Here is a 27,617-nt window from a genome sequence, read left to right on the forward strand (position 1 = left end):
GGTAGTCCCTTTTCGTCGAGGCGCGATATAAAGCAGCTAAGAGCAGCCATACAGCCTGTAAGCTTCTGTATGTCCTTTACGCAGGTTGGCCGTTTCATGTTGGTGATGGCGGAGACCTTGTCGGGGTTGGGTTTGATGCCACGGGCGCTGACAATATAGCCTAGGAGTATACCGGATGGAACTCCAAAGATGCACTTTGAAGGGTTCAACTTCCATCTATATCGTTTTAGATTGGCGAATGTTTCTTTGAGGTCGACGATGAGGTTGTCAGCGGGGTTGGATTGACGACCACATCGATGATATAGATGTGCCCCCCGCAAGGCTTCGTCTTGTGGGCTGGGCCGCCCCTAAGGGCACAGCCCATGTGGTCTGCCATGGGTATCCGGGGCCATACCCCCATAGTTGAGTTGCTCCCACGGGTACGTCGGGGGGGGGGGAGGGGGCTGCCGCTTGTATAGATTGACTTTGGGCATATGCGACAGTGGGGCCTAATATTAATCTAAGATAATTATGGAGCAAAAAGAATCTAATAATTAGCTATGTTAGCTCACTTACATGCATGGATGACCCGCTGATCAAGATCACAATGGACTACAGGTTTCGCTAGTTAGGCACAGAGAATCCGAGGCAAACAAGCAGAGAAGATGAGAGTATCTTAGCTAACTTACGTGGATGGTTGATCCGCTAACGATGGATAACAATGTTTAGTGAGTTGTTAGCTCTGAATATGGTCAGAGAAGGATGTGGGACTCGAAGAAGACTGGAAGACTCAGAAGACGAATACGGGAGTCTGGAGGAAGATTCTATCTTAAAAAACAGGGTTAGACACAGATAATCAACCGTTCGTCTTGTTCAGCTTACCCCATATTCGTCTTGTTCGGCTTATTTTTTCAGCCGGAACAGTGTTTTTTCTCACAACAATTCAGCCGGAACAGTGTTTTCAGCCAAGTTTCAGACGAACGAACGAGGCCAATAAACAAACAATCAGGGAGGCGGAGGAACGTTAGGTTCAAAAAGACACCATAATTAGGGAGGAGGAGAGGAAAGTTAGGCTCAAAAAGACACCATGGTTCCAACGAAGCTGTGGGGCAGTGCTATCGTGGAACTTGAGGTGCACGACAATGCTGGAGGAAGCCAATGCCAAATACATGGTCAGATTAGCTTTCTAAAGACAGTGACTTGTACAGTTGTACCTCTTTGGATCATGTGCAACTTGCAAGTATGGTTATATCCAAAAAATCATAGAAATTTGGCTTATACTGATTTGTTGTGAGAGGAAAACACTATTCGTTCGCTGAAAAGTACTGCTGAAGTAGTGCTGCAGAACAAGGCCTGTTCACAATAATGATGATGATGGCTAGATTATGGGCATATTTTCAGCTCGCTGTGCAAATATGTAAAGAAGGCATGAATTTTTTGGGAAGAAAAATAGATGTCGTGTGCTTGATAGAACTGGTTGTGAACTGTTGTATCAACTGTATTAAATTGGACTCGTTCGTGTAGGTGTCGGATTTGTCTTTAAAAAAAGATCTAAAGATAAAATATGAGGTGAGTAGAAATCAATAGGATGTTAGAGTAAATATTTATCAATAATTAAATATATAAAAAATCTCAATCCCAACAGATTTCCTCAACCTCGCCTTCCAAGACCAAAGCAACAGACGTCGAAAACCACCTGAGAAGGAACCACTAACTCCATGGAACAAAGAAATCACCTCACAAGTCCATTGATGAAGTTGGAGTCCACACATAAAAACCATCTCACAAGCCCATTGATGATGTTGGAGTTCACAGCAAACTACACCGAGACGAGGAAAGGGATTGAAAGTGCATTTGCCCCTGTTGTGGGTTTTGATGTATTGATGACATCGAAATTATGGACTAATGAGCTTTTAATAAAATATATTGCAGCTTTAGTCCCATAAAAGATTTAAATTGGTGCTTTAGATGAAATGGAGTCCCTCAATTTGTTGAAGGTTAAAAGGGGGACGAACTCAAACGATCTCATGTTTCTATCTTATGATTTTGAGTTTAGGTATGTCGTACTCTAAAGAGGGATGTAAATTTAGGTGGTCTGAGGAAGATAGAGTGCTTAAGTATAAAATTAAAATTAAAAGAGAGACACTCTAGTACTTCACGAACACTTACAATTAATTTTCTGTGACTTTCATCGTCGAAACTTCGGACATCTCCCGGGAGTTCCGGAAGATAGAAGTCCCGGCAAGAGTCGGAAGTTTTGGCGCCTGTAAACTTAGCCGCCTGGTTGCTTGACCACTGGCTGCGCGTCGAAAGTCCCGACTGCCAGAAGTCCCGGCAGCCGTCGGGAGTTCCGGCATATGCAGAATTCGTCTACTTCCCCTGGCTTTGCTGTTGACCATGGAGGTGCCGGAAGTTCCAGCGATCTGGGTCGGAACTTCCAACGTAGATATGAAAGGTTAGAATTTGCCTTGGAGTATAAATAGCTCTCTCCTCTCTTCTAACTGTTATTCACTCATTCATTACAACCTACCTTCGTCCAAAATAGCTCCCAAGCATTCAAGACTCCCCTCTCCTCTCCCCTTTACTCCCAACTTTGATTCCTTTAAGGATTTGAGTGAAAAGAGAGTGGATTGAGTGAAAAAATCGTCTAAGTAAGCTTGAGCACTTGATTTCTTCGTCAAGCCGGTTGGATTTGCATTTGTTACTCTTAGGGCTTTGTCTCTAGCCCGCTAGGCGTCGCCCAAGAGCTTCCATCTTGTGGAAGAGTCTGGGGAAGTTTGTGTGACCCTTGATTTCTAGTGAAGAACTCAAGTGACCTTTGTGGTTTCCTTGAGAGGCAAGGCGGTGGAAGAGACTCCGACCTTTGTGGTCACCTCAACAACGAGGGCGTATGAGCTCCTTTGTGGGGTTGTCGAACCTCGGGATAAATTGTTGTCTCTCGTGTGCTTGTTGTTGTATTGTTTGAAATCACTTGTTCTTAGTTGTCTCTTTCTACCTCTAGCTATATCTTAGAGTTTGGACTCAATCTACGGAGTGGTGGCATTTCAACGTCAAGGGAGTGATCCTACATCACCTAACCACTAAGAAGTGGGGTTGTAAGCTATTTCATTCTCAAAGATCATTTTAGCACTGGTTTAGTAGTTCATGTAGGAGTTGAAACTCCCGGCCAGTTTGCGTCGGAACTTTCGACAGTCGAAAGTTCTGGCTCAAACTGTCGGGACTTCCTATAGCTGCTGACATTGAACTTTAGTTTGTATTGTAAAATTTTTAAATACGCCTATTCATCTCCCTCTAGGCATTATAAGATTCTTTCAGGGATGGACCTGAGTTACATTATTTTGATGCTTCGACGATGTCTTTGTTTCACCGTCATCATTAGGATAGTCTCGATGCATAGTTCCATAGCGTTGTTACCAAGACGATGAAACTTGGACGAAACACCTAATTAATGCAAATGAAACTCATATAAAATTTCAACTAAGACTGGCCTTAGGAACAAGAAACCTAGACAAGCTAGTACATAATCTAGACCTCTAGGCAAAGCATAGCTCTGTTTAGAGAGGTTTCGCGTGGCTGAGTTCCGCAACAGTGGCACTCTTGTAGAGCAACTGTGGCAGAGCCACGCAAAAGCATTCACAATTGTAGCACTATTGTGGAGAATTGTGAAGGCTTGAACCGATTTAACCGACTATCTATCCTAGGGAGTCAAGCCCTGGAGAGGTACCAAACGGGCCTACATGATCACTAATCAGATCCTCGGTGACGGAAAAGAATTCGGACGGTAAATAGTGGTAATAGTTTTAGCTCTTTTACCCGGTTAAAGCATCTAAAATTGTCATTCTAAAGCCCACTCACTAAATCATCAGATAGAGTCATTTCCATAAAAACATTAATTTTTAGCTTTCCAACAGTATTTTTATATCTTGTGTTTGTATATATTTGAAAAAAAAATCAAAATAGAAGATGACTATATTTAGATAACTAAATAAAGAAGTTGTTAGAGCAACTCCAAGAGGGGAGCTAATCGTTTCGTAAAGATAAATATTTCTATTATTAAGTAAAAAATATCTCCAACAGACTCCCTCTTCAAATTTAGTTGCTCTCCAATCTGGAAAATTTGCTTGCTACTTTAAATTTAGTTGCTCTCCAACCCAAAAAAATTCGCTTGCTACATGTGGGAACGCAGCCTAAAAGCCTCTTTAAATTTAGTTGCTCTCCAACCCTACAGACAGATGTCAACCCCTCTAAACGGATTCAGTTTCGAATACGGTCGGAAAATATCCGTACCGTTTTGATATCCAACATCCGATACTGTATCCGTATCCGAATACTCAAATCGCATATTTATGATGTTGATATCCAATCGTATCCTATCCGACATAGTTGATACTATCCGTATTCGAATCCGAATCCGGACAGAAATATGAAAACAAATGTAATATCGGACAGATATCACCGATATTACATTTGTTTTCAGATTTCTATCCGGATTCGGATTCGAATACGGATAGTATCAACTATGTCGGATAGGATACGATTGGATATCGACATCATAAATATGCGATTTGAGTATTCGGATACGGATACAGTATCGGATGTTGGATATCCAGACTCGGATACAGACAGATCTCAACCCCTCTAAACAGATTCAGTTTCGAATACGGTCGGAAAATATCCGTACCGTTTTCATCCCTACATATATATATATATATGGCTCACCATCGATAGCACGCTGGGCGACCTCTACGTATATGTAGGGATGAAAACGGATCGGATACGGACGGATATCACCGATATTACATTTGTTTTCAGATTTCTGTCCGGATTCGGATTCGAATACGGATAGTATCAACTATGTCGGATAGGATACGATTGGATATCGACATCATAAATATGCGATTTGAGTATTCGGATACGGATACAGTATCGGATGTTGGATATCCAGACTCGGATACAGACAGATCTCAACCCCTCTAAACGGATTCAGTTTCGAATACGGTCGAATATGTCGGATAGGATACGATTGGATATCGACATCATAAATATGCGATTTGAGTATTCGGATACGGATACAGTATCGGATGTTGGATATCCAGACTCGGATACAGACAGATCTCAACCCCTCTAAACGGATTCAGTTTCGAATACGGTCGAAAAATATCCGTACCGTTTTCATCCCTACGTGTGTATATGACTCACCATCGATAGCACGCTGGGCGACCTCTTCTTGTTTACCCTAACCATCCCCCTCCCGTGCAATCTGCGGTTGCCATGTCGCTGTTGTTTTGCGCAGGGTATCTGCTATCGTATCTTGCGTCCGAAAATAGAGAGCTAAATGATTTTGAAAGTGTGATGTTCATTTTATCCAGTTATAAATCATGTGATCTTCAAAACGTATCCCGCGTGCACAATCAGCATTTGACTGAGCAAGAATATTACGGTGTACCGTACCAATCTGAGGAAAAACCATAATTTCCTTTAGCCGTTAAAATTCTTTACTGCGGTTAACATGTTAAACCTTCGGCTCGTGTAAATGCGCAATTCATTTAATTAAATTTATATAGCAAAAATGTGTTTAGTTGAATAGCAAAGGAATGAGCAATTCATTTATTCAAAATTAAATAGCAAAAACGTGCTTAGTTGAGCACTTTCAGTTTCAGATTAGGCAACAGATGTTCTTAAGACTTACTAGACCAGCCTCAACGAGGGGAGGCGACCTCCCCCTCAGCTGATCTGAAGACCAAAAGATTTCTTTCCGAGTAACGCAACACCTCCATTGCCATTGTAATCGGACAAAGGGGCTGCCTGAATCGTTGCTCGTTCAAATGCATTCAGAAACTGACATATTTTAAAAATCTCAACTATTAAAAATAGTAGAATCTCAACTATTTGAGCAATCTACGCGAGCGTGAGTGTAGGTCGAATCCAGGCCCGCAAGATCAAAGCCCGAGGGCATCAAAGCCAGCAGACATGCAGACCATGTTCGTCTCCGTGCACACTACCATGCTTCCTTCCTGTGTTCATCATCCAGAGCATCGGCTTATTGTGCACGGATCACACAGCACATCACCTCATCTTATCTTCATCAGGGTGAAAAAAGCTACGACGTTCGGCTTCTAAGGAAAAAATAAATAGAAAGATATAAATCACATCAAAAGACAAGACTATGGGGTTGATCAGATAATTGTAGTCTGAATTTTTGGTCAACACTCGAGCATTCTGTCAAGGTTTATCATCACATCAACAGGGCAAAATCCTGCCTGATTTTTTGGTCAAAGAAACTGCTGACAACAGATTCGAAACAAAACAAACCGAAACCAAGAAAAGAACAGAAATCGCATAGATCCCAAAAGGCTCAGAAGGATCCATTGGTTCGTATCGTCAGGAGTCAGAAAATAGGTAGGTATTTTTGATCATCACAGCCTTCAGCGAGATCCAGCGACAAACGCAAGCAATCAAGCAAGAAACCAAATCAATCCAAAGAGAAAGAGAAAACAGAGAAGAAAATGAAGGCGATAAATGGACAGTCGTGCTACCATGTCGGCCGATCGATGAACAAACCTGACGATTCCGGTGGCTGCAGCAGCCGAGAGGATTGCGGCACTTCGGAGGATTAGAGGAAGCCGTCGTTTATATAGGGGGCGATTTATGGGTTAGGGTTTTCCGGTTCCGGTGACTCGGATGGTGCTAGATTGACAAGAATACCCTCACCCTCTTACTGGGCCGGCCCAGTTAATCGGACAAACCACGGCCCAAGGGTAGTAAGTTTTGCATTTGCACGAGGAAGGAAACAAGCAGGTTACATAGATACTAGGCCTAAGGCCCAAAGGGGCTGACATCACTGAAGCAGCTCCTATGGTCCTCGACGCCGAGGTAATCCACGACGCGGCTGTCGTCCGGCCGCCGGTGCTCCATCTGCAGGCCACCACCACCGCCGTGCATCAGCGATCCGATGGCCCTGGTCATGGAGCCGACCCCATGGCCATGGCTGCTGCCGTAGAACTGCTGGCCGAGCCAAGAGCCTACCCACGTCGAGGCCTACCAGCTGCGTCTGGCCCCACGGCAGCCCATCGTACGGCTCCAGCGCCGCAGGAGTCTTCAGAGGCCCAAAGGGGCCCATGACGGGGAGACGGTGGTCGGGCCCGCCCAGCATGGGCCCGAATCCGACGGTGGAGAAGCCCGCGCCCGCGCCCACGCTGTACCCGCCCGCGGTCGCGCCCATCTCCGCAGCCTTCTGCAGCAGCGCCGTGGCCGACATGCTCGCCGAGGCGGCCGCCGGGGAGAACAGGCCGCTCATGCTGGCATCGTCGAGGCCTGCCGCCTTGCCGCCGCCGCTGAAGAAGGTTGCCGGTGATGGCGGTGGAGGCGGCGCGGGCCTCGCGGCGCCCTGTTGCAGGCTGGAGAGCATGCACCCGGCCATGCTGAGCGGCGACAGGAGCAGCTGGTTGTTGGCGGCGGCGGCGGCGGCGTCGGACATGGTGGGGAGTATCCTCAGACGCGGGCTCTTGGTGTGGAGGGTGAGGTCGTCGTCGTCCTCGCAGGCGGCAGCGTCGAGGTCAGTCGTCAGGCTGGGACGACGATGGCGGCGCCAGGTGGTGGGGTGCGGCTTGGCCCTGGAGGGCGGAGGCCACCGTCGCCATGTTCATGGGCTGCGATAGCTTGTTGTTCTCCTGGGCTAGGGCGTCGCAGAAGGCCCTGTGCGTCACGAAGCTGTCTCGCCTGCTCATGGTGTGTCCAAGATGAGCAGCCGTGAGAAATTAACGACCCATTTAGACCAGAAGATACTCAGATCATATGGATCGGTAAAATAATGCTGATGTTACATTATTACTACACCTAAAGAACAAATTACTTCTGTCACAGATTCTATCTATATATATGCACGGCATGTCGGCATGTACATGAGAAGATACTCAGATAGATGCATGCAGGACTGAGGGACCTACGCCTGGCGGTCGCACGATCCAACGTACGTCTGTGCCCTACGCAAAACGCAGATGCTGTGTGATTCTTTTTTTTAACGTTACGAGAAAGACAAAGCGTAGTTAGAAAGTGTAGTTAGTTCATCAGATCCCATACATTATTGTCTGAAAGATTTATTTCCTCAGCTATATTATATATACTAGTGTGTGGTGTGTGTGGTCGCCATGCATATGCATCATGGCAATGCAAACTCTAGCTTTCACTGCGTGTGGCGTGTGAATGTGATGAAGATGGAGTATAGTTTGGTCGTCAGAGTGAAGAACAAGTCCAATCCGAGCAGGCACGGACTCTGAGGTTGGTGTGCCACAAAAACAAATCCTCCTTGGTCTTCCCCAGGAATCATAGCTGCTACAGTAGGATAAGCCAAAATAGACATGCTGATCGATATGGATGAACAATGCAAATGCAATGCTGAAGAAGTTAGCGCCAATGGCGTTGAGGCCACCCGTGCCGACGCCGACGCGATCACGCGACGACTGACTGACCTGGAGAAGACGGTGCCGCAGTCGCACTTGTACTCGCGGGTGCCGCAGACCTTGGCGTGCGCCTTCCAGTCGGAGTGCACGGCGTAGCGCTTGGCGCAGCGCTCGCACTTCCACTTCTTCTCCCCGTGCTTCCGGCAGTAGTGCTTCTTGATCCCCGTCAGGTCCCCCAGCGCGCGCGCCGGGTTGTGGTGCACGCACGACGCCTCCGGGCACACGTACACCCGCTTCCTCGGCGGCCCGCCACCGCCTCCAGGGCCGTCCGCGCCTCCGCCGCGCTGCCGCAGCTTCCACGGCAGGTTGTGCCCGCGCCGGTGCAGCTGCAGGTTCTGGTCCCGCTGGAAACCCTTGTGGCAGATCTCGCACACGAACCGGTTCGTCGCCATCAGCGTCCGCGGCGACAGCGCGATCACCTCCGCGCTCGGGTCTTCATCACCGTCAATAATTCGTCGTCGGTCGTCGTTGCATGCAAAGACATAAGCGCCTCATCATCAGTATTCAGTGCAACAAATTGGAGCATATAGTATACACATGCAGTAGTTGTCAGCTACAACTGATATTTTTTTTAAAGAAATCTACCAGGACAATGTTGCACTATTTATCAAAGTGTATGTATGGTTGAAATTTGAGCTCAAAATGTATTGATGGTTTCAGTCTGAAGAATAATACAAGAATCAATTAGCTGTTGCTGACCTCATTCTTCATGGGATCGATCGTTTTCTACCAAGAAGCTAATGCCATTATTACAGTTTAATTGCATTAAAGAATGTATTGAGGATCTATCTAGCTATCTACCAAGTTAACTCAAGCTGCCACAAACAATGTTCAAAATATTCCCTTACAGTATGTATGTCGTCATCTTATCACCGCTAGTCTCCGGTGAAAGGGAGGTTTGGACTTTTAAACAGTTACTGTCATAATTGAACTCTCTGCCCTATCAATCATAGCTAGAGCCTAGAGTTCACAAGATTTGCGAAAGACCTTAAAGATGCGCAATGGAAAGAAGCCATTGCTGATCTAGTCATATCAATTATTCTCAAGAACTAGCATACGTCCTAAAAATATTCGGTTCGAATTGGAGATAGTAATCTCTCCATGCATGCGCGCATCTGCATGTAGCTTTAGCTATGATGGGACTAATTAATTAAGAATCAGTGTACTGCAAGAACCTGGTGTCCCCGGAAGGCTTCTCTTCTTCTTCACAGTCGGTGGCGGTGGTGCAGGCGGCGGCTCCGAGGGGCCGGCGCCGGTGACGCGTTGGAGATCGCCGTCCTTTCGCATCTCCATCGGGCCACCGAGGAGCGGCTTGATGTGGTACTGCATGAACTCTTCCTCCACCTCCCTAGGTGTGTTGCTCACAGAAGACAAGCTGCTGCTGCCAGTGCACTCCCTAGCAGCAGCTCCCGACATGGATCCAGATGACAGCAAGCAACTAACCTTGCATGCACGCACGCACGCATGCGCCAAAAACACACGCGCTAGCGAGATCAACAAATTACAGAGACAGACACCTTCTACATCACATCACTACAATACACACTCTTGTTTGTTGCAGAGAGGGGGGAGGGAAGGAGGAAGTGTGTGTTCTTCAGTTGTCTGAGAGACAGACAGCAGACAGTATAGAAGGGAAGGGGGGTGGTTGGTCTCGTATTTATCCTATCACTTTTCCATGCTTCCTTTCACACCTCACCACATTCCAATTAGTACCTTTCTGTGTACTCCTCCTCCCTAAAAAAATACAATTATCGTTTTCCAAAAAATCAAATAATATACATTTAACCAATTCATGTAAAAAATATCAACATTATGCTACCAAACAAGTACCATTAAATTGATCAATGATCATATAATATGTTTTTATAAAAATCTATTTGAACACATAAATTTGGATATGATTTTCTATAAGGAGAGTTAAATGTAAGAACGAAAGTCTGGCTTAGTCCAAACTTAAAGTTGCATTTTTTTTGTGTGTGTTTGAATGGAGGGAGCACAGTCCTAGCTAGGTGCTTGTCATTTTCTGTATGTGTGTCAGTGATGGCTAGCATGATATTAGTATGTCTCGACAGTAATATAGACTTCTAGAGAGAGAGGAGCTGATTAATGTGTACAATGTACGGCTATCCGCGCGAGCTGGGAGACGAGTAGACAGTAGAGAGAGCGCGCGCGAAGGCTTGTTTAGTTACGTGTGTAAAGTTATAGGGTGTGTTATACAGAGTTGTTGTATGGGTGTTTGGATATTAATAAAAAATAAATTATAGAATCTATCAGTAAACCGTAAGACGAATTTATTAAGCCTAATTAATCAGTGCATTTAGTTATTTTTAGTTTATATTTAATACTTCATGTATGTGTCCAAATATCCGATGTGATAGGATGTAAACTTTTTAGGAGGACCCAAACAAGGCCTGAGTTTTATATGTGTGCATCGTTTGGATCTACGCAGTGGCCTTTGTTGTTTCCTCCCTCGGGATCGTCGATCGGCCGGCTACAGCGACAATGCCCATGTTTTCCTGGTATAAATAGCTTGCAATGACAGCAACGTGCTGTGGTGGTCAAGTTGATCGGCTTCTTCTTGTCGCCTTGTTTTCTTGCCTAGGGCGCCTGCATGCCCTCGTTTTCAATTCGGCGCCTATAAAATTGCAATTTAAAATGCGGTTACCGATCCCCAAAACCAATCTTTCTACCGACCTCAATCGGCTTCCTTGAATACACTGGAGCCTTCTCTTAACTTGGTTCGAATCAATGCTTATTTATGTTAATAAACTAACCGTGTAAAATTAATCCAACTTTTTTTAGCTGAAAAATATCATGACATCTCTATATTGATAGCGATAACGAAGAAGGTGAGTGCATATCAAAGGCAACTATGGCCTCCCTGGTATTTCGATCGGGTTTCTTTGGAGTAAACGGTGATTATATTATGCTTAAATATCAATATCAGCTTGATATAAGAATCATTATCCCTTCTAGATCTTACTTCGAGCTCTACCATTGACTGTGAACGCTGTGGTGCATGCTCAAACGACTGTTTGTGCCTTGTACCAATCTACTCCCTCCGTCCGCAAAAGAATACAATTCTAGGAACAGTGTCATGGTTTAGTACTTCAAGTTTGACCAATTATAGTTAAAAAAATATAAATATTTATAATATCAAATAAACATCATTAGATTAATTACGAAATATATTTTTATAATAAATTAATTTGGAGTTATAAATATAAATACTATTTACTAGAAACATGGTCAAACGTGAAGTACTTTAACTGGCACGCATACTGTTGTAACACGGCTTCCGAGAGTGGCGGAGACCTACACGGCCAGCAGTTCGCAAAGACGTCTCCGACCAACTACCTAAGCAAAGGCCCAGCTACCACGCCTCCAGACCCAGAAAAATGACGGTTTCTCAGACTGTTTCCAGGACGCTGCCGGTGACCCTGGCACAGCCTCCGCCCGATTAGCTCGTAAGCGTCTCCGGGCGGAGGGGGCGGAGGCTGCCCCGCTGCAAGGCTAATCAAGTGCCAACATTACCTACGTGTGTGTGCAGGTAACCAGAGGAAGGCGCTCGTGGACGGCGCGGGCGCGCCGGTTCGGTCTCCACTCGTAGGGGCAGAGACCCAAGCAGGAGGACGACAATACTGGGCGTCGGGGGTCTGCGGCCTCGGCATTCCAGGGGCGGAGACCGATGGCGGAGGCCTAAAGGCCCTTCGCCGAATCCTGAGGCCCGATGGGGCGGAGACCGACGGCGGAGGTCCAAAGGCCCGTCGCCGAATCCTGAGGCCTGATGGGGCGGAGACCGACGACGGAGGTCCAAAGGCCCATCGCCGAATCCTGATGCCTGATGGGCCGGCTGATCGCGCAGGCCCAGTACCTGAGGGCGGCATGACAAGATTACCCCCGGGAGGAAAGCGAGTAGTGGAATATTCCGAAAATATACTGTAGCAGTTGAAGGATACTATTGTAAACTCTGTAAAAGTGGTAGTTGAGCCCTATAAATAGAAAATACTTATAACAGTACGCGAGGTTGGTGAAGATATTAATGAAACCACTGCATTGCGTGTCACTCCCTTACACGCCCACTCGTCGTGCCAACTCATCCAAAGCCTCCGCCCGATTACTGCACTCATCGGGCGGAGGCCCCTACCAATTCCCCACTGTCTGAGACCGCAAGTCTCAACATTAGCGCCCACCATGGTTTGGCCAAGGCAAACCAACGATGGCAGGGAAAAGAAAAACCACCACCAGAGCAGCAATGACCACGGGTCAGAGAGGAAGTCCTAGGCGCACCACTCGTAGCACCTACGCAACCTCACCAGCGGAGGATGACACCAGAGCGGATGCCCAGGGTCAACCACCGGAACCCTAAGATCCAGAGATTCAAGATCTGGAGGCCCAACCAAACTCAACCACAACACTCGAGCAAGAACTGCAACAGCTGCAAGCACAGTTGCAAAGAGCGCAACAAGAGAGGGACAGAATGGCAGCAGCATTCATAGCTAATCAGCAAGCTATTCAAGCGTCAGCACAAGCAGCAGAAATAAGGTAGCAATTGGCAGTCCTACATGCTGAGATGCTAAGTATGCAGCATGCAGTACCAGCGTCAACCTCCGCAATCCTAGCCTCCGCAGCAACACCAGCTGAACCATACCACAAGGGCCTCCGCTAGTGATCAGCCTATCCACGATGCCATCTCAGGTGATGCGGAGGCCTATCGATCCCAAGTCCCCACTCTCTGAAGGCATACAACAGTCGCCATGGCCAACGGCGTACAAGCCAATCACACTACCAAAGTTCAACGGAAAGGCAGACCCCCATCAGTTCATTATGAGTTACGAGGCAGCAGTAGCCTCCGCTGGTGGAGACGACGCCGTCTTAGCAAAGTCATTTGTCATTGCAGCCGAAGGTGACACGTTGGCTTGGTATTCCATGCTCAAACCAAGCACGGTCTATTCTTGAGAAAACCTCCGGGACAAGATATTGGCAAATCTCAAGGGTCTAACAGCACAGTCGCTGACATCCACAGATCTGTTCCAGTGCAAGCAAATGCAGGGAGAGACACTACATGACTACTTCCGAAAATTCGTGCAACTAAAGGCGAAGGCACCAGACGTCCCAGACGAGATCGCCATTGAAGCAACGATCAAAGGCCTCTGAATCGGGCCATTCGCAGCACACCTAGCAAGAAAGAAACCAACTTCCATATAGCAATTGTATGACAAGTTCGAGAAATACTGCAGATCAGACAATGACCTCCGGAAAAGGCTGGAGGAGCAGGGTCAAAACAGACAGCAAAACAGCAGCAAAAACTCCCAGAAGAGCTATACGAACCAGAATACATCAAATCAGAAACTAGGCCAGGGGCAAGTGTTCAGCATCGAGGGTCAACCTTACCCCGAACAAGGGCAATTGGCAGCGCCAGCAGGGCTGGAGACCTAGACCAGGAACCAAGGTTGGCAAGGTTACCAAGGCAAAAACTAGAACAAAAACCACAAGCAGAAACAACGTAGGCATATTGCGTTTTTCACGGCGAAAGCATAGGGCACAGCACCAAAGATTGTCTAGAGACAAAAGAGACACAGGAAAGGATGAAGAACAAGCAGACTGCCCAACCTCCGACACAGCAGAGCGCAAGAGAGGTCAACACCACCTACACAACTAGCCACCAGCAGTACTGCCCAATGTACCCAGCGCTAAACGCAAACCAAATACATCCCTCCACACTGGCCTCTGCCTATTACCCAAACTTCCTACCAGCATGGTAGTCAGCGCCTTCGCAGCAGCCTCTAGTGGGTAACTACAGGTCAGAGGCAAGCCTGACCTACATAAACCCAAAACCTCCCCACATAACCTACCTTGAAACAAACCCACCACCACAAAACCAAAGCAGGTTCGAGCATCCACCGCAACAGCAGCACATGCAGCAACTGCCTCCGCCGCCACCTCACAACTAACCCCCAACACCAAAAAATGAGCCAAACCTAGAAAACCAAGTCAACCCTCATGGAGCACTACCAACAATAGTCATGATACTACCAATCGTCGGAGGATCATCAATGGGGTTTCAAACAAAAAAGCAGAAAAAGGATCACCTCTGCCTGGTAAACAACGTAGCAGTCCAAGGCCCAACAAAATACACAGATTAGTCTAGAGTCCCAATCACCTTCATAGAAGAAGATCTCTAGCTAGAAAGCTACCCTCACATAGACGCAATGGTAATCAAGACAAACATAGCAGCATGGGAGATAAGCATAGTGTTGATTGACACTAGCAGTTCAGTAGACATCATCTTTGCAAATACCTTTGACCAAATGAAGCTCAGTAGGAATCAACTACAGCCCTTCGAATCCCCTTTGATAGGATTCGGAGGCAAGCAGATACAAGCACTAGGAAAGATATCACTCCTAGTGTCGTTTGGAACCTAAGCAAATGCTAGAACCGAATACATAACCTTCGACGTCGTCGATCTGTATTACCCATACAATGCCATCTTGGGCAGAGGATTCACAACCAAATTCAATGCAGCCCTGCATATGGCGTACCTATGCATGAAAATACCAGCACTCCATGGTATTATCACAGTCCGAGGCAGCCAGAAAGAAGCAAGAAACATAGAAAAAGCAATCTACAGAGCCCAAAGAAATATCAATGCAGTCGAGTCGGCAGACAAAGAGCTAGAGCCTCTGAATATACCCAGAGGAAAAACAGATATGGTAGGTCAAGAAGAGACAAAGGTGACCCCTCTAGAAAAGGAGTTACCAGACAGAAAAGTAATAATCAGCTCAGAATTGAGCAAAGCAGAGGAGGAATAGCTTATGGAAACTCTAGTAAAAAACAAAGACATCTTCGCCTGGTCGGCCTCTGACCTCCAGGGAGTCAGCAGGGACATCATACAACATGAACTGGATATCAATGAAAATATGAGACCAAGAAAGCAGAAACAGAGAAAAATATCGGAGGATAGAATCCTGGTAGCAAAGGCAGAGGTGCAAAGATTGCTAGATGCAAAAGTCATCAGGGAAGTCAAGTATTCAGAATGGCTTGCAAACATAGTACTGGTACCAAAGAAGAATGGCAAAATGAGAATATGCATAGATTTCACAGATCTAAACAAAGCTTGCAAAAAAGACCCTTTCCCATTGCCAAGAATAGATGCCTCCATCGACAAGGCAGCCAGATGCCAGAGGTTTTCTCTCCTCGACTGTTTCTCTGGGTATCACCAAATCTAGATGAAAAAAGAAGACAAAGACAAGACAAGTTTCATCACTCCATTCAGGACATATTGCTACACCAGAATACCGAAGGGCCTCAAAAATGCCGGAGCAACCTTTGCTAGAATGACAAAGGAAGTTTTGGGCTCACAACTAGATAGAAACATCATAGCCTACGTCGACGACATAGTGGTCATGAGCAAGAACAAGGATGATCATGTCTCCAACTTACAGGAGACCTTCGCCAACCTTAGGACAGCTGGCCTCCGCCTCAACCCAGAAAAATGTATATTTGGAGTCACAAAAGGGAAGATGCTCGGATACATTATAAGTAGCGAAGGCATCAAAGTGAACCTAGACAAAACCCGAGCAATAATGACAATGGTAGAACCCAAAAACAAGAAAGAAGTGCAAAAGCTGATGGGAAGAATAGCAGCGCTCAACAGATTCATCTCAAAATCAGCAGAACGCAGCCTACCCTTCTTCCAAGCCCTGAGGGGCGGAGACAACTTCGAGTGGGGGTCCAAGCAGTCGGAGGCATTTCATAACTTGAAAGAGTATCTATCAAACTCACTGGTGGTCTCCGTCCTAGAATCGGACAGCCACCTATTGCTATATGTGGTGGCCTCCGACCATGCAGTCAGCGCAGTCTTAGTTCATGAGCTAGAAAAAGAATCAGGCAAACCTCAAAATCCAGTTTATTTTATCTCAGAAGCACTGTCCGGAGCCAAGCTAAACTACACTGAGGTAGAAAAAGTTGCCTACACAGTGCTGATGGCATCAAGAAAACTAAAGCATTATTTCCAAGCCCACGAAATCTCAGTTTCAACATCGTTGCCACTTCAAGACTTGCTCAGAAATAAAGAAGCCTTTGGCAGAATAGGCAAATGGGCTACAGAGCTATCACAGTTTGGTATCTCGTATGTCCCCAGAACAGCAATTAAATCACAAGCACTAGCCGATTTTGTAGCAGATTGGACACCTCCGACAGAGCCCAAGGTACAACCAACCACTCAAGGCTGGATAGCATTCACAGATGGAGCCTGGGGCCAAGCCAGAGCAGGAGCCTCCACCATCCTAACGGCACCCTCCGGCGTCAGACTAAAATACGCAGCGAGGCTAGAGTTCAAATCAACAAACAACATAATAGAATATGAAGGCCTGATCCTAGTGCTCAGTAAAGCAAAGGCCCTAGGGGCAAAAACATTGACAGTCAAAATAGATTCTCAAGTGGTTACTGGCCAAGTAGAGAAAGAATACACAACAAGAGAGCCAGAACTCATCAAATACCTATCCATTGTCAGAAATTTGGAGCAGAGATTCGAGGGATTCACCCTGAAGCACATCCCAAGATCAGAAAATGTAGAGGCAGATGAACTAGCAAAAGCTACGGCAAACAACCTGCCACTACCACCAAACACTTTTTACCAGATTCTGAAGTCTCCAGCAACTGCGGAGACATCTAAGGCACCTAAGTCCATACTACACCTGCAAAATGAAGATTGGAGAATGGCGATAACATAATTCTTAGAAGGCAAAACCACCAAAGAAGATGAAGCAAAAGCAGCAAGAATACAGGCCAAGGCAAGAAATTACACAATCATAGATGGTGTACTATACAAGAAAGGAGTAGTCCAGCCTCTCCTCAAATGCATATCACAGAGCGAAGGCATAGAGTTGCTTCAAGAAATACACTCAGGAATTTGCGGGTCGCACATTGGCTCTAGAGCATTATTAGTAAAGGCAATAAGGCAAGACTTTTATTGGCCAACACACATACAAGACGCAGAGCAGATAGTCAGAACATGCAAAGCATGCCAAACATTCTCTCTCGGGCAGTCAAAACCATCGTCGAAGACCTAGCTTATACCTCCGACATGGCCGCTACAAAGATGGGGTATGGACCTGGTCAGCCCATTACCACCATCCCAAGGAGGAAACAGATTCACAGTAGTGGCAGTAGAATATTTTACAAGATGGATAGAAGCAAAGCCACTGGCGAAGATAACCTCAGAAACTATCAGAAAATTCTTCTGGCAAAACATCATTTGCAGATTCAGTGTACCGAGGATTCTGACACTAGACAATGGAAAATAATTTGATTCAGAGAACTTCAAAGAATTCTGCAAAAGCATTGGGACAAAACTAGCCTTCGCCTCAGTATACCACTCAGAGTCCAATGGTGTTGTGGAAAGAGCAAACAGAATAGTGTTTTTAGCAATATCAAAAACATTGCTGGGCCTATGCAAAGGAAAATGGGTAGATGAATTACCCATAGTGATTTGGTCACACAATACATCTATCTCAAGAACAACAGGATTCACACCATTTAAACTGCTTTATGGAGAAGAGGCCATGATGCCAGAACAAATCAAGCACGAAAGCCTCCGCACAATGAGACAGCTAATGTTGCAAGATGAAGAATATGCAAAAGAAACAATAGAAGCCATAAGACTAGAAGCAGTCAAAAACATTGCAAAATATTAGTCCCAAACCAAATAGTGGAGAGACTCTCAGGTGGTAAGAAAAGACATAAAACACGGAGACCTCGTACTCAGAAGAAAACCCAACGCACAACTTGTTGGCAAACTGCAACCGAAATGGGAAGGCCCATACACAGCAACGACAGCAGGCCGCCCTAGCTCTTTTCACTTGACCGACAATGAAGGTGTCACGACAACCCACACCTGGAATATTGACAGCCTCCGTAGATACTACATCTAGGCAATGTACCAAAGGGCAACCTCCGCAAATAATAAGCGGAGGCCCCTCTATTCATTTACCTTTTAGCTCTTTTTTCTTCAACCCAAAAAATGTAAAAGAGCCTGTACTCTTTTCCTCACAGGGGAACTCCAAGCGGAGGTGAGGTTTTTAACGAGGCAGGCTCAATGTAAAAATCCTCTAGAAGTATAAAGAGGTAATTCCCCAAAAGAATGCTTGAAAAGTCCAAAACCGAAAGCGGCCAGCTCTGGCACCACAATATTCAGTGAACAAAAATAAGCACAGGTCCTTTCAAAGCGCCAACCATAGGCATTGGCAATTTGAAACGACCTCTATGGCCAAACAGGCCTTTGACCTTGACAAAGACCTATCCAAATTCAGGCATCAAGACAGAAACCACCTTGGCCAAACAGGCCTTTGACCTTAACAAAGACCTATCCAGAGTCAGGCATCAAGGCAGAAACCACCTTGGCCAAATAGGCCTTCGACCTTGACAAAGACCTGTCCAAATTCAGGCATCAAGGCAGAAACCACCTTGGCCAAATAGGCCTTCGACCTTGACAAAGACCTGTCCAGAGTCAGGTATCAAGGCAGAAACCATCTTGGCCAAACAGGCCTTCGACCTTGATAAAGACCTGTCCAGAGTCAGGCATCAAGGCAGAAAACCACCTTGGCCAAATAGGCCTTCGACCTTGACAAAGACCTATCCAAATTCAGGCATCAAGGCAGAAACCACCTTGGCCAAACAGGCCTTCAGCCTTGACAAAGACCTATCCAAATTTAGGCATCAAGGCAGAAACCACCTTGGCCAAACAGGACTCCGACCCTTGATGAAGACCTGACCAGATTCATGCATCAAGGCAAAAACAACATTGGCCAAATAGGCCTCTGACCTTGATGAAGACCTAAACAAATTTAGGCATCAAGGCAAAAATAACCTCGGCCAAACAGGACTCCGACCTTAACAAAAAACCATCCCAAGCATCAGGGGCAACACCATTATGGCACTAGAACCAGGAAGAAGGTCTCCGCCATCGAAAACAGCAAAACAAGGAAAAGGTCTGACAAAACCCTGTCACTTAGGCACTAGGCCTATTTACTTCAAAAGATCTCAAAAGGCACAAATAATTCAAGCAAGATATAGACTATTAAAGCCAAGATACGTTCCAACAAACAACATACCAAAAATTTAACAACCAAAAGCCACCACCCTGCTATAAAATAGGTTCCCCCCACGCCCTTAAAACCTCAGTCAGCATAAGGCGCAAGGGGGGAAGAAGGCAGAGCACAAGCACTAGCCACAGCAACAGCCATGGAGGCAAGGGTCTCCTTAGATATCTAAGTCGGCCGTAGATATTGTACGAAAACTCGTAAAATCGGAGGCACCAGTAGGCGGTCAGAGACAGTGGGAAAAGAGACAGGAACTATGGCACGGTGATGAACAGCGTAGGCCTCCGGAAGAAGGGGGATATCGCACGAAATCTCGTAACATCCCCCTGACGCCGGAGACCTAACCTGCCATCTCCACAAATGAAACATGTCCCATGGGTGTGCAGCGTCGGAGGCCCATACCACCAGACAGCTAAAACACCCAGCTAAAGAAATACCAAAAGTCTCCACCGTCTGCACAAGCCGCGCCAAACCTCCTATCGGATTACACACCGATTCAGCAAGCCTCGCCAGGCAGACTTCAAGTACGCCTCTGCCGACCAAAAAACTACCAACACTTCTACCCTGGCCATCAAGCAAGCACAGAGAAGGAGAGAACATGGGGCGAAGGTCCTGGCCACCACCTCTGTATCGTGCACGTTCGCCCAAGCAAAGGCCCACGGTGTGCAAGCTTGGGACTAGATGAGATATGTAAACTAGCACAACAGACATAAGCCACCGCACAAACAATCAAGAAAGTGAACCTGTTTTGTATTCCATAAAACGTCAAGTAGCATTCTTACAAGACACAAACTTACAATAAAATCCAAACTATTGTGGCGGAGGCCCGTGCCAAGCAAGCGCACGAGTAAACCCAGCGCGCTCATCGTCTATGTCAAACTTAATCGACTCAAACACGTTGCGCGCAACATCTTGCTTAGGCTCCCGATTCGGAACCTACACAAGATTAAAATTTTACACAAAATCATTCAGAACAAAAGAAACTTTATTTACAAGAGTCCAACTGGACTACAATATACAAGTCAAAATAGCTAAATCCTACAAAGAGCCTAGACCTCCGGTGTCCCGGCCGTAGCAGAAGTCCCTAGAACGGAGCCCGCATCAACTATGGGCGGGGACGGCGCCTGCGGCCTCTGACCATCACCACCACCAATCGTAGCGCCCACCAGAGCAACAGCGGTGGCGGAGGCGTCGCCCGCGGTCGATGAGCGCGGAAAATGGTAGAGGCCTGCCCGCAAGACTCTTCTGCGCATCCTGTAGCACAGGCTAAAATATCAGGGACACAGGCAATAAAAGCCTTCGCAGCTTCGAAAAAAGCAAGGAGAGAAAAATAGCGGCTACATAGACTAGAAATACCTTCACCCTCTTTTCCTCTGCCAGTTTCCGGGCAGCAGGCCTCCCAAATGGAGCCCAAAAGTACCCAATGAAATTTCTCAAGGTTTTTCGCAAACCAAGAGAAGTCTCACCAAGCTCCTCCAGACCCGACAAACGCTCCCTCCAGAATACTTTCGGTATGCGTACACCCGCCGCGCACCAAAAGCTTGGCGTAATTCGCTACTCCCGCCAGCGCCCTGTAGTCTGTGCAGCCATTGATTAGACCAGGGAGCTTCGCAAGGTGACGCTTTAGCTAGGAGGCGAGGGCATAGACGCTGTCTTTCTCTGGCGGAGCGGAGGTTTCGCCTCCGAACTCGGCGACGATGGCCCGGTAATGGCCAATGGTTGCATCAAGGACCCCCTTGACCGAGTCCAAATGCCTCGTCATCAAAGACAGCTGCTCCCCCACCACAGCTGCGGATTCCTTCTCAGAGGCCAGCTCTCGTCGGAGACCCTCGGCCAGCTTGTTCGCCCTACGGGCCTGCTCGGCGGACAAAGCTTCTGCATCCCGGGCCTTGGCGAGATCTCCTGGTAGACGATCCCGAGCTCCTCAAAAACTCGATTGAGCCGTGGCATGGTGCCCGCCATGGCTCTCCGAGACGTGTACTCACGCTCAGAAATTTTGCCAACCAACCCGATGGTGGCCTCCTCAACGTCGGCAACGAAGCTATCCTCCATCACCCCCTCCCCTAAAGAACGGCCAAAGCGGGGGAAAGGGATCCCGGCCTCCGGCCCAAAAACGGGAACCTTCACCTTTTCCAGTCGAAAGGCTAGGTTGTCTCTGCCCAGGGGCCAGTAGTTGGAGGCCATAAACTCCTCCACCAGGTTGCGGCCCCCGGAGTAGCGGCACGCTGCCGTAAAAGCCCGGTCACAAGCCTTCCTCGCCGGAGACATCTCTTTCGGCGGATCCACACGCGTATGCGGCGCCATCACCTCCATTCTTGAAGTCAATGGATAATCCACGACCTCCGCACCATCCTCGGTAGTGCCGCGAACCCCGTAGGTCTTCACGTAGAACCACTGCTCAAGCCAGCCATGGTCCCATTTGCCTTTCTGGCAAAATGAAATTTCCAGGCGGTCTACGCCTTGGTTCCTCTTTGACATGAAGGTGCAACTACCATACTGGTAGATCACCTCCACCTCCTTGCCCTCCTGCATCTCCTTCTTCTTTTTCGGCTACTTCTGCAGCTCGTAGTAAGCATAGAAGGTGTCCACATCTGGCTCGGCGCCATAAGAAACACACACCCAACAGAATTTGCTGAGCGTGAGGAAGGCAGTAGGAGTCAGATGATGGAGCTGGACATTGAAGGTCTCCAACACCCGGCGGAGGAAGGGGATGTTAGGAAGTCAGAGGCTGCAGGTGAAGAAGTCCCGAAACACCATCGCATATCCCTTCTCCGGCTCCGGAACAGTTTGGCCATGTGGAGGGATTTTTACCCTCGAAGAAGGAAAATACGATTCCTTCAACATCTCCGCGACCGCCTCTTCAGTAATGGAGGAGGGGCCGAAATCCCATGACTTTATCGCCATGTCTCTAGAATCCGCAGCGATCAGGTCTCCGACGGATGCGGAGACACTCCCCAAATCCTCCTCCACTAGCTTTTCAAATTCCAATGCGGAGGCGGAGGCAAGCATGCACTCCTCAAAGCGTGCACTCTAGCCGGTGGCCCTAACGCCGAGAAGGTGGCGATAGGGTCCGAAGAAGGCGGGCCAGCGAGTATGGGCGGAGGCGGAAAAGAAAGCCACCGCGGCGGCAGCCTAGGCGGAAGACGCAAGCGGACAGACAGAATGCGTGAAGGCAGCTCAGGCGAAAGCGAAGAGAGCAGAGAGCGATTTCTCAGAGACAAGGAAAGCGAATGAGCAGTGCGGGGGGGGGGGGGAGGGGGACCCCACCACCAACCCTGCCCTTATATAGGCCGCGGGCGGGCAGTTCGTCTCTCGCCGTACAACGGTCATCTCCGTAGAATTCGCCTGCCGCCCAACGGTCATCTCTAGAGAAGTTGCAAGGTATACAACGGAAAGCAATACGACGCAAATGGCCACAGCGTAGGACAACGACTAGTTTTGCAGCCTAACGGCTACTATGACAAGACCAGCGGCCACGCCAGAGCGGGCCAGGGGGGAACCTGCGGGGATCGGTCAGAGACGTGACTACGCGCAGTCTCCGCCCCCGCGGACGTCCTTGCTTAGGGCGTTTTGAGCTCATGACACGCTCGGGCGGACCGTGGTCTCAAAAGGGGGGAACTGTTGTAACACGGCTTCCGACAGTGGCGGAGACCTACGCGGCCAGCAGTTCGCAAAGACGTCTCCGACCAACTACCTAAGCAGAGGCCCAACTACCACGCCTCTAGACCCAGAAAGATGACGGTTTCTCAGACTGCTTGCAGGACGCTACCGGTGACCCTGGCGCAGCCTCCGCCCGGTTAGCTCGTAGGCGTCTCCGGGCGGAGGGGGCGGAGGCCGCCCCGCTGCAAGGCTAATCAAGTGCCAACATTACCTATGTGTGTGTGTGTGCAGGTAATCAGAGGAAGGCGCTCGTGGACGGCGCGGGCGCGCCGGTTCGGCCTCCGCTCGTAGGGGCAGAAACCCAAGCAGGAGGACGGCAATACTAGGTAGGCATCGGGGGTCTGCGGCCTCGGCATCCCAGAGACGGAGACCGATTGCGGAGGCCTAAAGGCCCTTCGCCGAATCCTGAGGCCCGATGGGGCGGAGACCGACGGCGGAGGTCCAAAGGCCCGTCACCAAATCCTGAGGCCTGATGGGGCGGAGACCGACGGCGGAGGTCCAAAGGCCCATCGCCGAATCCTGAGGCCTGATGGGCCGGCTGATCGCACAGGCCCAGTACCTGAGGGCGGCATGACAAGATTACCCCCGGGAGGAAAGACGAGTAGTGGAATATTCCGAGAATGTACTGTAGTAGTTGAAGGGTACTATTGTAAACTCTGTAAAAGTGGTAGTTGAGCCCTATAAATAGGGAACACTTATAACAGTACGCGAGGTTGGTGAAGATATTAATGAAACCACTGCATTGCGTGTCACTCCCTTACACGCCCACTCATCGTGCCAACTCATCCAAAGCCTGCATCTGATTACTGCACTCATCGGACGGAGACCCCTACTAATTTTCTACTGTCTAAGACCGTAAGTTTCAATGCATACCATAGTTACTCCCTTTCACGAACAGAGGTAGTACGTTCTTAAATTTCACGCCAACTCGCTCCAGTATAGATGAATTGAGATGGATACCGGACAATTCCTTAGCCAGCAGTGACAACCGGGACAGCTGAGTACTATACGATATAATAATGATCACCGAAAATAGTTGAGAAGAAGCAAGATGCATGCGTCAATGGTTTGTGCTGCAAAGTACAAAATGACAAGAAACAAAAAAAAAAAAAGATACTTGAACTGTCTGAAACCAAAAGCAAAGATCTAGGACCGTTCTTTCTTTTCTGAGACAGAACAAATATATTATTGCCGATGAGCTTTTGATTGGCATGGACCCCGTGATCTTAAACCTGAAATTAATGCAGTGTTAATCATGCCTACAAGCAACCAACATGTACTGTGTCACCAATCGCACTTGCACCCCACAACCTGGAAAAACATCCATCTCCATCACAAAATAATTGTACGTCTCATTTTTTATAACTCAGTTTTTCTAAATTTAACTAAATATATACAAAAATTACTAATGTTTATAACGCGTAATAAGTATCACTAGATAAGTGCAATATATTTTTATAATAAATATATTAAGAGATACAAATGTTGGTAATATTTTTTCTAAATCTAGTTAATCTTAAAAGCCGTGTTAGACTTGTCAAGAAGCGAGACGTGCGGTCATTTTAGGGCGGATAGAGCCGTACTTATCCAAGTAGCTAGGAACAACACGGTAGTATTTCAGAAGCAGCTACCATTGCATCACTGCTTTGTTGGTTGTGGTTATTAGATGGATAGACTGATCGACAGGGAACGAACTGGGTGAGGAACTCAGGTTCGATGTACTGCATATATCCCTCTTTCGCTTTGCTTATGATTTCAAGACATGATGACGTGAGGATCTGTAGGTCGACAGCGGCAAGATTGATTTGAGTGCATATGTATCACCTACAGCGACGCTGCGCCGTGCCGTGCCATGCCGTGGAGGTAGAGTGAAAGCAAGAAGAGACTTCAGACTTTTCTTCTAGAGCGAGCGAGCTATAGCCTATAGCTAGCTAGGTAGCTGCTGCTTGCTGAAATGGCTGGCTGGCTATTCAGTAGAGGATCCATAGAAATTAGAATATGGATAGATCACTGTACTCTCTTGATGATTGGTATAACGGATCTACTGATGACTAATCGCCTATAGTTAGCTGCTTAGTTTAGTTTCGCCCGTACGAGCTTATTAGCTCGTTGCATCTCAGCATATTACCAAATTTACCGTTGTTGTCATAGTTGCGCATAGTCTGTACTAGCACTGATGTTTTGTCGTCTCTGTCGTCGTCTCCGATTTTGTTTTCATCGCAGCTGTGCATATTCTTTTGGAATTTGGAGCAGTCCATGCTCGCTGCAGTGATCACTTCTTGAAAAGGAAACATATGCCGTGCGTTTGCTCTTACCTGTACTTCCAATCCGTGGCACCGGCAGGCAGGCAGGTTTGGTCAGCACTTGGGAAGAACTGAATTATTATTATGTTACTGGCCATCTTCTAATCCGCGGAAGCTCGAGACCTGACGGCATCTCTTGTAATCTTCCTGGAACTGGAAATGGTTGTTTAACTAGCAGTGGGAAGTCACAGTGACACTGATGATAGTGAACAGTACGTACCATACGATGGGCACCTCGTTTCTGCAGACAGCGTGAAGGTAGGTGAAGGCCTGGCTCCTGCAGTTGGATTCATTCAGAATTTCAGTTCTGAAGAAAGTTCATATATATCTTCGCTTTTTTGTCCTCCTGGTGTAGTATGCTATTATAGATTTGAAGATCTTCAGATGATGCATAATCTATCTGACGGAGGTAGTAGCATACAAAATCACTATTCGACAGCAAGAGAAGGCCTGGAGCATACTTGTATTTAGGAGAGCTAGTAGAGAATATAAATTATCACAGAGGAAGGTACAAACAAAAGTATTGACGTATACAGAATGTAGAGGCTAAAGAGATTCCCTAGAGGGGAAAAGATTACGTCATTTCAAAGAAAGATAACAGAGAGAGCTAGCTACGGAAATGCGACAAATCATTGGTGCCTGCCTGCACTGCATTCATAAATGAGCGCGTCCGTCCTGAATCTTCGCCGCTTGATCGACGGCACGTCAACACCTAATCTCGATCGGTGCCAATTATTGGCTAGCAGTAGCAAGGGAAGTTTTAGAGGAGCCATAATGAGGGAGGTGTGCGTGCATTAGGATATGCATGGTAGCAGCTCGATCTATCATCAAATAAGAAGGAAAAGGACTTGGCAATTGAATCCTGATAACCTGAACACCAAAGGAGAGTTTCAGGATCCGTCAGATAGACAACCCAACCCAACCCAACCTGTCCTGACGCGTTTACTATCTACCATAGCAGTAGCAGTGTCCATCTCGCTTTTTTTTTTGAGACCTCTAATCTAAGCAGAGATGTAGTATGTGCTCGGATACAAACACACAAGGTGAAGCTACTGGGTTGATTCCAGGAATCGTTAACACAGCGAGCAAGCAAAACGAGCTACGGCTCGTCCTCGTGTCCATCTCGCTTTGGTAAACCTGCATATCACTGAAAAGGGTTTGGCAGCGAGGAGTTCTTGAGTTGTCTGTCATTCGACAGGAACTAGACAATGACAAGACGACCCTTTTTCTTCACGAGAAGAGAGGTCGATGTGGGCAACTAATGACACGGCGAGCTGAGGTGGCTATAAAGTCAAAGCTGCGTGTGCTAATCTGTCTGTAATCCTATGATGCTGAGAGACAAAGCAGAGCAGAGCTGAGCGGAGGCACTAGCGCTGGGGCCACGCGATTCTGCAGCAACAGAAAGCCGGCCGGCCGGGCGGCCGGCGTGCGGCTGCTGTTCGCTGGTGCACACCCCACCGGGTGTATGTTTGGGAAAAAGCTAGCATCTCGTCCCCTGCTCTCCTTTCTCGATCGTGACCGGAGAAGAAGGCTGAAGGCCGGCCGGTCCTCGATTACAGTCGCCGGAGTTGGCTGGCAAGAGCTACTCCCTCCGTCCCAGAATATCTATCGTTCTCGCTTCTCGAGAAATAACTTTAACAAAATATATATTAAAAAATATTATTATTTATGATACATAATTAGCATCATTGGAAAGATCTTTGAATCTAGTTTTTTAACAAATTTATTTGGAGACACAAATATTGCACATATTTTATATAAATTGAGTTAAAATCGTGGCACGGACACCTAAAACATTAGATAAATTGGAAAGGAGAGAGTAGCGTTTAACTAGGCATCTCTATCAAGGAATAAATACTGCACCTGCTGGTGAGCGCAGCGGTGACTGTACGAGCGAGAAAGCAAGCAACTGCACATCGGTCTTTGGGTTGATTTTCATGTCCTAGGCCCCGGCCCGACATATCTGAAGCTGCGACGTCGTGTCATTCTAATTTCTAGTACTGTACGTTTCAGGTGCATGTGTGTCATGTGTGTGACACAAAACAGTTCTGGATTTACAGTACATTGCCTTGTTCGTTTTACTGAAATTTGATATCGATTTATTAGGAGAGAAA

General features: G+C 47.2%; 4 non-coding genes and 1 pseudogene across 4 annotated transcripts; all 5 read right to left on the reverse strand.

Moving 5' to 3' along the window:
- Positions 1-5,650: 5,650 nt before the first annotated feature.
- LOC136462137 (small nucleolar RNA snoR77) lies at positions 5,651-5,786 on the reverse strand. Its single transcript, XR_010760656.1, has one exon. It is a non-coding gene; the product is annotated as a small nucleolar RNA snoR77 (small nucleolar RNA).
- Positions 5,787-5,889: 103 nt separating this feature from the next.
- Positions 5,890-5,997, reverse strand: LOC136462134 (small nucleolar RNA snoR100). The gene has a single exon (XR_010760653.1). It is a non-coding gene; the product is annotated as a small nucleolar RNA snoR100 (small nucleolar RNA).
- Positions 5,998-6,149: 152 nt separating this feature from the next.
- LOC136462114 (small nucleolar RNA Z155) lies at positions 6,150-6,225 on the reverse strand. The gene has a single exon (XR_010760633.1). It is a non-coding gene; the product is annotated as a small nucleolar RNA Z155 (small nucleolar RNA).
- A 101-nt stretch (positions 6,226-6,326) lies between these two features.
- LOC136462077 (small nucleolar RNA R41) lies at positions 6,327-6,408 on the reverse strand. The gene has a single exon (XR_010760598.1). It is a non-coding gene; the product is annotated as a small nucleolar RNA R41 (small nucleolar RNA).
- A 275-nt stretch (positions 6,409-6,683) lies between these two features.
- On the reverse strand, positions 6,684-10,049 carry LOC136459805 (zinc finger protein GAI-ASSOCIATED FACTOR 1-like; annotated as a pseudogene).
- Between the last annotated feature and the right edge of the window lie 17,568 nt (positions 10,050-27,617).

Source organism: Miscanthus floridulus, chromosome 6 (genome assembly GCF_019320115.1).
Source record: "Miscanthus floridulus cultivar M001 chromosome 6, ASM1932011v1, whole genome shotgun sequence".
Taxonomy (NCBI): Eukaryota; Viridiplantae; Streptophyta; class Magnoliopsida; order Poales; family Poaceae; genus Miscanthus; species Miscanthus floridulus.